The sequence below is a fragment of the Muntiacus reevesi genome, chromosome 15 (genome assembly GCF_963930625.1).
Source record: "Muntiacus reevesi chromosome 15, mMunRee1.1, whole genome shotgun sequence".
NCBI classification, from domain to species: Eukaryota; Metazoa; Chordata; class Mammalia; order Artiodactyla; family Cervidae; genus Muntiacus; species Muntiacus reevesi.
The window spans coordinates 15,621,677-15,634,996 of record NC_089263.1 but is presented as its reverse complement, the minus strand read 5'-3'; the positions used below and the strand labels follow the sequence as shown (position 1 = coordinate 15,634,996).

Genomic DNA, 13,320 nt, shown 5'->3' with positions numbered 1-13,320 from the left:
TGTGAAAACCTCGGGGTATGAAGCTGCTTCCAGGATGAAGCAGATGGTGCAGGGAATTGTGAAAGTCTGTGGACAAGAACTGGGTCTTACTCATTTCTGCATTCCCATGTCCTGAGGTGTAATAGATAATCGGTATATTTTATTGGATCCATTTATCCAGCTAAGGGATTGCTCGCTTTTAGTTCAATGCCCACTAATGCTCCCTGAGAACAAGCACTCTCTCCTAGACTTCTGCTGTACCTTCCAGCAGGGAGATAGATCTGGGCATACAGAATCTACTAAATCACCGCCCCTAAATTGGTTTGACCTGTGGCCAACACAGTTGGCTGCACACACTCCAGTCGTTCTTCTATAATTGCTTCCCAGAAAATCCCATTTGTTTCAAGCCCGGGGCAGCAGGCTGCTGATGAAAGATACACACTCTACTTGTCCCCTGCCTGGGGAATGGGCCACAGTTCACCTCCTCTGTCTTTCTCCTTTTCCTATGATTGGTTGAGATGTGAGTATGATCCCAGATAGGGGCTTCCCGTGGTGGCTCAGCGGCAAAGAACCTGCCTGCAAATGCATGAGAATTTCTGCAATACAAGATACGTGGGTTCGATCCCTGGGTCAGGAAGATCCCATGGAGCAGGAAGTAGCAACCCACTCCAGTATTCTTGCCTGGGAAATCCCTTGGACAGAGGAGTCTCGTGGGCTACAATCCATGAGGTTGAAGAGTCAGACATGATTTAGTGACTAAACCACCACACCACCATGAGCCCAGATCTGGGTAAGGAAACTCAAACAGAAGTTGACTGAGAGGTTCCAGAAAAGGTTTTTCTCCAGGATTTAAAAAGAGAAACCAAGAAAAACAAAAATAAAGCAAAAAGACAAACACTCTATTTCCTATTTGGGGCATTGTTGCCTGAGGACACAACCCTGGATCACTGGTGACATTGTTAAGCCATGAACCAACCCTATAAAACCAACTACCTATAGACTTTCATTGTTCAGTTGCTCAGCTGTGTCCAACTCTGCGACCCCCTGTCCTTCATAGACTTTCAGGTACATGAAATGGTAAGTATCCTCACTTTTTAAAGCTGTTTTCAATCAGGTAGTTTGTCATGAAGATGGAGAAAAGAAAAATTTTACACCTCTGCTTGTCCTCTTCCAAATCATGAGTTAATAAGCAGGAAAGAAATTGATTTCACAAACTGCGGCCAGACCAAGAGAGTCCTGCCATTCCAACGGGACGCAGACACAGTGCTGTCACACAGACGTTTAGCTCATAATGTTCTCGCTCAGCTCTGAGCTAGAATGAATCAGCACAATATTGTTTTTCTTTAAGTAAAAGTTATGGCTACCAGCGGAGGGGAAAAACACTCCACAAAGATCTCCACTGGCATTAATATATTCACTGCTATATTTACCAATAAATATTTTACACTATTTAGAAGAATAACACAAAACCATTATCTCACCCACAGTAATAATAAATGAGCAATTAAAGAAGGCAGGATGCAACATGCCTCCATTTTCCTTTAATGATCCTTTTAAATGAATCATTGAGTAATTCCCTGTTGTTTAAGACTTTCCTATAAAAAAAAAAAATGGATTTGCCAAGCTTTCTAGTAGAGGCAGGCAGGTGAAAGAACAAACAGTGTCTTTTACAGTCTGTGAGGCTTTGAATTACAATTTTCTAAAATACTGTTTTGCATTTCTTGTTCTCTTGCTTTGACATAGACCCTGCACATCACTCAGCTTCGGGGGTTCATCTCCATCCACTCCCTCAACCCCAGTACCAAGTGTATCGGCCACAAAGGACCAGTCACTGTGCCCCAAGCCCATCATGGGTTCCTATGCCTTCAAAGTGTTGCTCACATTGCTTCTACTGATGGAGTATTATTTCTCCTTGCAAAGAGCATGAAGCCTACTTGTACTTAGCCCGTGAAACCTACTTTATTTCAATTCCAAGCTCAAGTTCCCTCTCTACACAGTTTTTCCACATTACCTACCTGCCTGGCACACATTACCCAAAACTGCCACGTATCTGCGTACATTGGGCACCGTACAACTACCAGGCCTGCCATTCACAAGAACTACCACATAATCCATGCCCTCTAAAGTGGGATGGTGCAGTGGCCCAGCCTGTCCAAGAACAGAATTATTTGCTCTAAATATTTGATTTCTCACAATCCACTTTGCCCCTCCTTTTATTAAAATTCTTACTAAATCCTGGTTGTTTTCTCGCCTCTCTGTTTTGGTTGTCTATTGCAGGGGTAACAAACCTCTCTGACGCCTATTGGATTAAAGCAATAGCCTTTTTATTTTATCTCTTGATTTTATGGACAGGGAATTTGGGCAGGGCTTAACTGGGAGAGTCTTCTACTTTTCATGGTATTAACTAAGGTCACTGGGTGGCATTTCAGCTGGCAAATGAAATGGCTGGTGTGGAGGATCTATGATGGCTTTATCTGTATGTCTGGTACCTTGGCACAGATGGTTTCTGCTTGGCAGGCTGAAGGACTGGGCTCATCATGGACTGTGAACCAGAATGCCTTCATGTGGCCTTTCCAAAATGTTAGTCTTAAGGAACTTGGACTTCTTACATGGCAGATCAAGCATCCCGAGAGAACTGAGTAGACATTGCAAGGCCTCTTTTGACTTAGCCTCAGTTTAACCATCACCTCTGCTGCATCCTATTGGTCAGTCAGTTTACTGATGATAGCGCAGATTTGAGGGGATGGAATTCATCTCTACCTCTCAATTGGAGGAGTAGAAACAAATTTGCAGCAATTTTTAACCCCCCACACTCTCCTTAGACTTTGAGCTCCTCTAGAGCAAGTATTTCATCTCATTCCCCCTGGGATCCCCAGGCCCTAGTGTGGCATCTTACACAAAGTAGGTATTCAGTAAACATTCCGAATTTTATAAAATGAGATGAGATAGGATGGGAAGGAATAGAATGGAATGGCTTGGGAAGGGATGGGATGGATGGGATAAAATGGAATGGAATGGGATATAATGGAATGGAATGGAAACTTAATATGAAATCTGCCAGAGCCTTGTTATCCTATTCTCTTTGATGACAGGACTTACCTCAAAGAATATTCCAGTGTGAACATCCTTACACAAATTTTTGACAAGGTATACAGATCAAGTTTTCTATGAATCCAGCAACTGAATGGACAATTATAGGATGCCTACTATAGGATGCCTATTATGGCATTAGTGGTTAAGAACCCGCTTGCAATGCAAGATGCACAGGTTCGACCCCTAAGATCCCCTGGAGGAGGGCATGGCAACCACTCCAGTATTCTTGCCTGGAGAATCCCATGGACAGGGAAGCCTGGCAGGTTACAGTCCATGAGGTCACAGAGTCGGACACGACTGACATGATGTAGCATCATGTGCCAAGAACTGTGTTAATGAATAGGGAACATCAATATCACCCCAGACAACATGGAGGGAAAAGAGGTATCCTGTGCCTCTCTCTGAAATTTTCTCAAGTCCACACCCAACTTTACCGAACAGGGGGGAGAAAAGGCCATCACAATCCCATTTCTGTAACACCCCTGATATCACAGAAATAGAGTGCTTACACTCTGATACACTGTTCCCACAGATAGAAAGAATAAGCCCATGAAATTTTAATTCTTGATCTCTAAAGAATAAGACAGAACCTCTTCCAAATTCATGAGCCAAGAGCATAGGACACAGCTCATAGCCCAAGAAAACCATATTGCCAAAAATAAATTTGCTCTTTGGTCACGCAGTTTGAACACTCACTAGAAAAGGTCCATTGGCTAAAGAAAAGACATTATTAAATTTGGAGCTGGTAATGAGTGATGAAAGAGGGTACTGATCAGAAACTTCAATGACCGAAAATGGTTATTATGCCAGAAACGGTGACCAATAGCTCTCTGTCTTCACACAAGAGGAAACAGAAAGAAGGTGCATAGTTAGAAGTTTAGCTGGGGCAGGAGGAAAAACTTTCTGTCAGGGCTGAGACAAGTTCAAAAAAGGGAGAGTTGTTTTAAATGAGTATGGACTGAAATAAATACGAAAGTGTGAAAGTGTTAGTTGCTCAATCACGTCCGACTCTTTGTGACCCCATGGACTGTAGCCCCAGGGATCGAACACGGGTCTCTGGCATTGCAGGTAGACTCTTAACCATCTGAGCCACCAGATGGTTATGAAATATTTTTTTAATTTATTTATTTTAATTGGAGGATAATTAGAAATTGTGATGGATTTTGCCATAAATCAACATGAATTGGCCATAGACATACATGTGTCCCCTCCATCCTGAGCCCCCCCACCTCCCCTCCCTGTCACTCCAGGCTATCACAGAGCACTGGCTTTGGGTGCCCTGCTTCATACATCAAACTCCCACTGGTTATTTATTTTACATGTAATAATGTATATATGTAGCTTCATATATACATATATATGTGTAGCTTCAATGCTATTCTCTCAAATCATCCCACTCTCTCCTTAGTTCTAATGAGGCGGATGAACCTAGAACCTATTGTATGGAGTGAATTAAATCACAAAGAGAAAGAGAAATCCCCCCAAAAAAAGACAAATATCATATACTAACACATATGTATGGAATCTAGAAAGATGGAACCGATGATCCTACATGTAGGGCAACAAAGGAGACACAGATGTAAAGAAATAAGAATTTTCTCAGTACAATGGATGTTGGACTGGAAATAGCAAAAAAACAAGAAGCTTGCCATAATAACAGAAGCTGGGTGATGTGGCTTTATAATATTAAAAATAAACATCATTACAAAATAGGATAAATTGAAATGATATGTAATGTTTTCTGTCTTAGGTGGAATCTTTAGAATGAACAAGTCATACAGAGTGAGGTAAGTCCAAAAGGGAAAAACAAATATATTAAATTCATATATGTGGAATCTAGAAAAACTGTGTATATGATCTTATTTGCAAAGCAGAATCATAGACACGGGTGTAGAGAACAAATGTATGGATACCAAGGGAGAAAGGAGGGGATGTAAAGCACTGGGAGATTGGGACTGACACATTTACACTATTGACACTATGTGTAAGATAGATAATTAATGGAAATCTACTGTGTAGCACAGGAAACTGTGTTTAATGTACTGCAGTGACCTGAACGGGAAGGAAGTCCAGAAGGGAGGGACTTACATACACATAAGTATATACATACGTGTGTATATATACATACACATGTATACATACCGCTGATTCACCTTGCTGTACAGTAGGAACTAACACACCATTGTAAAGCAACTATACGCCATTAAAAATTAATTTTAAAAAAATTTAAAAATACTTCACTACCAATAAAAGAATGAACAATCCCACTAGGATCTTTCCTCACAATTCTTGGGCTCCAGAATTTGACAAATGCCCAAGTCATATATTGGGTCTTACATAATTAATTGTTAAGAATACAGTGAAGAGGAACTAAAGGGCCTCTTGTTGAAAGTATAAGAGGAGAGTGAAAAAGCTGGCTTGAAACAAAACTTTCAAAAAATTAAGATCATGGCATCCAGTCCCGTCACTTCATGGCAGATAAATGGGGAAACAATGGAAACAGTGACAGACTTTATTTTCTCGGGCTTCAAAATCACTGCAGATGGTAACTGCAGCCATGAAATTAAAAGACGCTTGCTCCTTGGAAGAAAAGCTATGACCAACCTAGACAGCATATTAAAAAGAAGAGACATTACTTTCCTGACAAAGCTATGGCTTTTCCAGTAGTCATGTATCAATGTGAAAGCTGGACCATAAAGAAGGCTAAGCACCAAAGAATTGATGTTTTTGAACAGTGGTGTTGGAGAAGACTCTTGAGAGTCTTTTGGTCTGCAAGGAGATCCAACCAGTCAATCCTAAAGGAAATCAATCCTGAATATTCACTGGAAGGACTGATGCTGAAGCTGAAGCTCCAATACTTTGGCCACATGTGAAGAACTGACTCATTGGAAAAGACCCTGATGCTGGGAAAGATTGAAGACAGGAAGAGAAGGGGAGGACAGAGGATGAGATAGTTGCATGGCATCACCAACTCAAACGACATAAGTTTGAGCAAACTCCAGGAAATGACAGACAGGGAAGCCTGGCGTGCTGCAGTCCATGAGGTCACAAAGAGTTGGACACGACTGAGCGACTGACTAACATCAAAGAATACCGATGCTGCCCCTTCTGAATAAAGGGGTATACATGTTTCAGCATCAGGTAAAGTTACAATGCAGTCTTTTTTATTTGGCAAATATTGTCAAGTACTTACTTTGTACCAGATACTGTGTTAGGTGCCAGGAATAACATGGGCAGCATAAATATACACAGTCCCTGCCCTCATCAAACTTCCAAGCCAGTTAGAAAGGCAGATAGCTAAATAGTCACCCAAAGAAATGTAGAATTGCAACTGGGGATAAGTATCCAAATTTATTTTGTCATGTGACCATAAAATAAGGTTATTTGATGTGAATCAGTAAAGGATTCCCTTAAGAAATAACATACTTATTTGCAAAGTGGAAATAGAGACACAGATGTATGGATACTAAGGGGAAAAAGAGGGTGGTGGGATGAATTGGGAGATTGAGATTGACATATATACACTATTGATATTCTGCATAAAATAGATAACTAAAGGAGACTTCCCAGGTGGTGCTAGTGGTAAAGAATCACTTTATCTGCCAATGCAGGTAGACATAAGAGATGTGGGTTCGATCCCCGTGTCGGGAAGATCCCCTGGAGGAGGACACAGCAATCCATTCCATTATTCCTGCCTGGAGAATCCCATGGACAGAGGAGCTTGGCAGGCTGTAGTCCATAGGGTTGCAAAAAGCTGGACACAACTGAAGGGACTTAGCATGCACGTGCAATGAGAACCTACTGTATAGAACAGGGAACCCTGCTCATTGCTCTGTAGTGACCTAAATGGGAAAGAAATCAAAAAAGAGGGGCTACATGGATAGGTATAGCTGACTCACTTTGCTATATATTAGAAAGCAGCACAGCATTGTGAAGCAACTATGCTCCAATAAAAAAAGGAATAATAAGACTTTCCTTTTCCTTTTAAGAAAACAAGTAGCACTTAAGCTAAGAGTGGAAGAAGAAGCTAGCATTAACTAGAAGAGATTGGAGGGCAAGATGCTCAGGACAAAACTGGGCAAATGAGAGGAGTATACAGTTACAAAGCTGGTAGAAACATGCAAAGATAAGGGAGAAAAAGAAGGCCAGTGAAGTTAGGGTAGAGAAATGGACAGGGGTGTTTGAAGAATGTACTTCTAATTCAAATAGACCTTGGTCACCAAAACCTTTGTACAACTTACTTTCTTTCCTACATTATTGGACTAATCACTGAACCCAGTTCATGGGTACAATTGGGTTAGAAATACTGTACTATAATGGATGCAAAATGCTTAGCTCTCTGCCTAAGTCACAATAGATATTCAATTGGCTGTTGGGGAATAAACATTGCCATGAGCATGCCTAACAAAAGGTGAGTCGTCTAAAACCAAATCTGAAGATCTTTAGAAATGCATCTTCCTGGATCAATTTTACACCCAGATCACGACGTTTCCCATTTAGCAGGATACTCTTAAGGGGGAGAGATAAATAACCAAAACAAGTGAAAATGGTGAGGTTGTGTCCTCTGAAAAGAGACAATTTATAATCCTATGCTTTGTCTATGTCCAGCACACTTGTTGCCTCTTGGTAAACACTAAAGACTCTGAGTCATGATAATTATAACAGCAATCAACAGCATCACATCCTTGAGATGTTCTCTGATTTCTTTTAAATGACAGTCACTGGAAAGCAGACCGTCTCCATTTCTAAGAAGGCTGTGAAGTCGCTCCAGAGCACAGTTGACAAACAAGAACACAAAACTTGCAAGTTAAAATTAAGGATTGCTGAAAAGAAATGCCAAACTGTTTTCAGCTTTTCTGAATGGATTCTAAACAGAGCTAGTAAATAACATGTCCAGGTGCCTGTCACCCAGCATTCAGTACCAAAGTGGAGGAAGCAAGCGCTGCCTTCCTATTCAGTCAGTAGCTGCCACCCACTACCTTGATCCTCTCTGAATCCATCAGCCTCCCAAGCACACGGGGAAGATTAAAAACACTGGGGCAGGGAGGCTCCGTTCTGCCACTGCAAGGCCATGGAACCAAGCGGTTTCCAAAAACACAAAGAAGATGCCCTTTTCTGGGTCGTCCACCCAGTTAGTTCTTAGCCAGCTGGTCTAAAGCACAGTCATGAAGCAACAAAAGTTTGGCTCGGGTCCTCATGTCTCCCATTTCAGGGACCCCATCATTTTGTGGTCTTGCTCCACCACTTAGCTACGCTCTAACCTAGTTGGTAATGACCTTCCCCAACCCACTCTGAAAAGCAGCTTTTCAGAGATATTCTGTAGTTTGAGAGTTAAGAACTAGGCATCAGGTTATGCACTGACATCCCACATAACCCATAATGGGGCTTACCAGGTGGTGCAGGGGTAAAGAACCCGCCTGCCAGTGCAGGAGATGCAGAAGACTCAGGTTCGACCCCTGGGTCAGGAAGATCCCCTGGAGTAGGATATGGAACCCACTCCAGTACTTTTGCCTGGAAAATTCCATGGACAGAGGAGCCTGGCAATTTCAGTCCATGGGGTTGCAGAGAGTCAGTCACGACTGAGCACACACACACATAGCCCACAATACTATGAATATTATCATAGAGTGCCCCATCTTGCTTCGGCTATCACTTACTCCTTCATCTCGAAAACCATCTTGCAACTTGCATGCAGGATCTTAGTTCCCTGACCAGGGACCAAACCCTTGCCCCCTGCAGTTCTGCAGTGGTACCTCTGAATCCTAACCACTGGACCACCAGGGAATTGCCTGAAATCGTCTTGCAATTTTGATATTTTTATTCCTACTGTACTAGTGAGGAGACTGCGGTCAAAGGAAGTTGAATAATTTCCTTGATAGCAAGAGTAGCCTTTCTTCTTATTTTCTGAATTGAGTTTTGAAAGCTACTAAATTTGAAAAAAATTCACTTGAAAGTAACTAAATTAATGTTTCTTTAGTGGAAACTCTCTGATTCTAGAGAACAAACTGACAATTTTAAAACATGCCTGTAAATGCTTTATCATACCTACCACCAAGAGGCAGGCTTCCCTCATGGCTCAGTTGTTAAAGAATCTGCCTGCAAAGCAGGAGACTACGTCCAGTTCCTAGATTGGGAAGATCTCCTGGAGAAGGAAATGGAATCCACTCCAGTATTCTTGCCTGGAGAATCCCATGGACAGAGGAGCCTGGCAGGCTACAGTCAATGGGGTCACAAGAGCTGGACACGACTTAGCAACTAAAGAGAGAGAAAGACCAAGAGGTAGAATCGATGGCCCATGTTCTTGAATCTTGGCCTAGTGACTCCCTTATTACCAAGTAGACGGTTGCAGAAGTGACACTGCTTAACTTCCAAGGCTAAGCCATAAAAAGTGATGAAGTTCTACTTAGGCCACTGGGAGCTTGGCATCTGGAAACCTGACCTACCGTGTGCAAGTACTGAATCCCGTAAAGCAGCCATGATGTAAGGAAGCCCACACTACACGGAATGACCCACCTGATGCTCCCCTGTTGTTGTTGTTATTTAGTCACCAAATTGTGTCTGACCCTTTGCAATCCCATGGACTATAGCCCATCAGGTTCCTCTGTTCATGGGATTTCCCAGGCAAGAAAAAAGAAGTCGGTTGCCATTTTCTTCTCCAGGGGAATCTTCCCAACCCAGGGATCAAACCCCTGTGTCTCCTGCATTGGCAGATGGAGTCTTTGCAACTGAGCCACCAGGGAAGCTGTGATAGACAGCCCCAATTTAAACAGCTCCAGAGGGATCACTCAGCATCAGCTGTGACTCAGAGCAGCAAGAAATCTTGGCTGTCCAGATCAGTTGAACCTTCAGATAATTGCATCCCCAGATAGCCTCCAATACAACACATAACAGTCACCAAGCAAGAACTACGCTGCCGAGTCCTTTCCAAACTGTGAGAAAAATTAAATGTTTGCTTTAAGCCACTGATATTGGGATCATTCTTTATGCAGTAATAGTAACTGAAACATAAACCCATCTCAAAAGTAGATCAATTAAAAAATTCATTGAAAATTTGATTTCTAAAAACCAGAATTTGGAATGCATGACAGTAAAAGAAAATGAAAAGCATCTAGACCTTTTAAACTGTGAAATATCACAAAGATTTTACGAGCTTCTTTCATTGATTTTTGTAAGAGACCACGTGACTGCACAGAACACGTCAGACATGGAGACAGTAAACCTACTTCTAACCCAGCTTTTCCTTATGACTTTAGATAAATCATTTACCTTCTCTGGTCTTCACTCGCTTTCCTCATTCTTCAACTAAGAGAACAAGAAGAGATGACTTCTTAGGTCCCTTCCAACTTTATGACCCTGTGGCATTCACAGATGCCAACATCTGGATGATGATGAATCCCAACCCTCATCTCCCAATTTCACACTTTTCTTTTAATGCCTTTCTGGCCACCCTGCACACTCTTTCAAAACCTTCCACTCTGCCAACTATCTTCTCTAAAGGATTTGCCAATGAATTAGCTTACATCAAGGTCAGGTTTCTCAAACTCAATACTATTGATACTTGGGGCCAGATAATTATTGGTTGAGGTGGGGTGGGAGTCTTGTGCACTGTGGGATTTTTTTGAGATTTACTTATTTATCTATGGCTGCTCTGGGTCACTGTTGCTGCACGTGGCTCTCTGGTTGCAGCGAGTGGGGATTCCTCTGTAGCTGTAGCATGCAGGCTTCTTAATGCAGTGTTTTCTCCTGCTATACAGCACAGACTCTAGGGCGCACGGATTCAATAGTTGTGGTACATGGGTTTAGCCATCCCTTGGCGTGTGGGATCTTCCTGGGCCAGGGATCAAACCCATGCCCCCTGCATTGGCAGGTAGATTCTTTCACACTGAGCCACCAGAGAAGCCCTCTTTTTTTTTTTTCAGTTTTAAGTGGGTTCATAACAATAAGAGATCAAGGGTTTTTAACAAACACATCTGATTGGTAGGAAACATTATCCCGTACACATCATAATTTTTTGCGTATCCTCAGCGCATAGCATTTACACAGAGAACCACTGCTGCACGGCACAAGAGTATCTGAAGAGGCTAGATCAGAGTCAGGCTGTTTAACAGGCAGATTTTTAATATATATACTCTAAATGGAAGCAGATTGAACCTTTGAGCTGGTAGGGTAGAAGGCACCTCTGCCAACACAGCAGTCAAAGCCCCCACTTTAGTGCACATTTCCACTGTTCCGTTTGCATGCATGACACCTTAACAGTATCTAAAGGTAAATGGAAAAGGAAATGGCAGCCCACTCCAGTACTCTTGCCTGAAAAATCCCATGGATGGAGAAGCCTGGTGGGCTACAGCCCATGAGGTTGCAAAGAGTTGGACATGACTGAGCGACTTCACTTTCACTTTTCACTTCAAAGGTAAATGAGTGTTCTCTGGTGGCTGAGTGGTAAAGAATCTGCCTGCCAATGCAGGAGACACAGGTTCAATCCCCGGTCTGGGAAAATTCCACATGCCGAGAAGTGAGAAGGTAACAGGTGGAAGGCCAGAGGTCCCCAAGTGGCAGGAGGAAATAAACTCCAAGTGGCAGATGCTATTTTTTTTTCCCCTTCACTGTTGATGAAACTGGTTCTGCCTATGATGACTAACCTTTTTTTTTTTTTTCTTTTCTTTTCTCAAACGTTGGGCTAATAATGGATCAACAAACCAGTATTTGTGCCAATTGCTTTATGGCCAGGGATGACACGCCTTGTGCCATCCTATCTCAGAAATGCATATCGTGGGAGAGGGGCCTGGTGAAATTCCCTCAGCCTTAAGGTGTCTATCTTATCTGATTTGCAGCTCACTAACAGAATAAAATGCCTTGCTAAAAACTAGCAAGGGGGTACTCTTTCGTCCCCTTCTGATGTCTATGTCAAAAGCTTTCCCTAGCTCTGTTATACTTTAATAAAACTTTGCTGCACAAAAAGCTCCAAGTAGTCAAACCTCGTCTCTGACTCCGGATGGAAATCCTCTCCTCCGGAGGTCACGAATCCTGATGTAACACACGGCTGGTGGAAACAAATGAGGCTGTGTGCCACAACTACAAGCCCACGTGCCCTAGAGCCCGTGCTCCACAACAGGGACATCACCGCGGTGAGAAGCCCTCACTGCAATGAAGAGCAGTCCCTGCTCGCTGCCACTAGGGAAACATAAATGAGACACTTTCTGGCAACCACAGCCATTATTATGAACACGTTGTACAAATTCTCTAGAACTAAACAGTCGCTTGTACTCTCCTTATACTTTTTAAAGTTGAAACATTCGGGAGTTCATTTAAACTCCATTTAAGTTTATAACCTGTGCCACAGGAAGGAATGGTGATGCTACTTACTCAACTTTAAATAACTGAAAGTTGAATAATTGAAAAAATTTTTTTCAACTTAAATATTCAATTTTAATAATACTAAAAATATTAATACTTTAATAATTATGGACAAAAGTTGCTCAAGAGGAGCTACAGAGGATGTGGGATGGTACAAGGCCCAATTATAAGTGTTCTAAAAAGTGCATCATTGGATGCTCAGCAGCATCCCTGGTTTGTACCCATCGGATGCCGATGTGTAGCCCACCCAACTCCCCCTCTCCTGAGTTGTGAAAACTGAAAAACACTGCCAAATTCAAAACTGGTACTGGTCAAGAACCACTCTACTAATGAATTGGTTACCAATTTCTATGTAACACAATATCCCTCTCAGTATATCTCTAGTGAGAGTAACATAAACCAAAGAAATAAAGCTTTCTTGTTTCAAGGATCAGTGAAAGCCAAGTCACAGAGATACATAGGATCCTGGATCCTTTTGGTCACCCCACAAATTACTTCTCCCAGACAACTGTCCACTTTCTGCTTGCATTCACAGCTAGCACTAGAGTTCTGGATCAGAGGTAAGGTCAAATCAGATTCATACACACACATGTACACACACTTGGTTAAATTGCCAACTAGTTGAATTTAGCAGATTTCATTCTATAGTGGATGCCACCAGCTACTCACCTGCTAGAAACTAAGACAATCAACCAAGAATTAAAATAAAGGCATGGCTTTGGTCTAGCATGGGACATTACATCTATTTTTGAATGATTAATAATTATCCTCTGTGTAAAATGGTTGATTCTGTTATACTGAAAGAGAACACCAAGTGATTCTAGTAGGTAAAGAGTAAGATTTCTTCTTTGTTTTATTTCCAATATTTTTCCTGATTTGCCCATGGTTGGCTCA

The 13,320-nt window shown here is 42.1% G+C and overlaps 1 protein-coding gene across 1 annotated transcript in view; it reads right to left on the bottom strand.

Annotated features, from left to right (window-relative positions):
- The window catches only part of AGBL1 (AGBL carboxypeptidase 1), an 889,948-nt gene that overhangs the window by 828,492 nt on the left and 48,136 nt on the right, over positions 1-13,320 (bottom strand). The window lies entirely within an intron of this gene.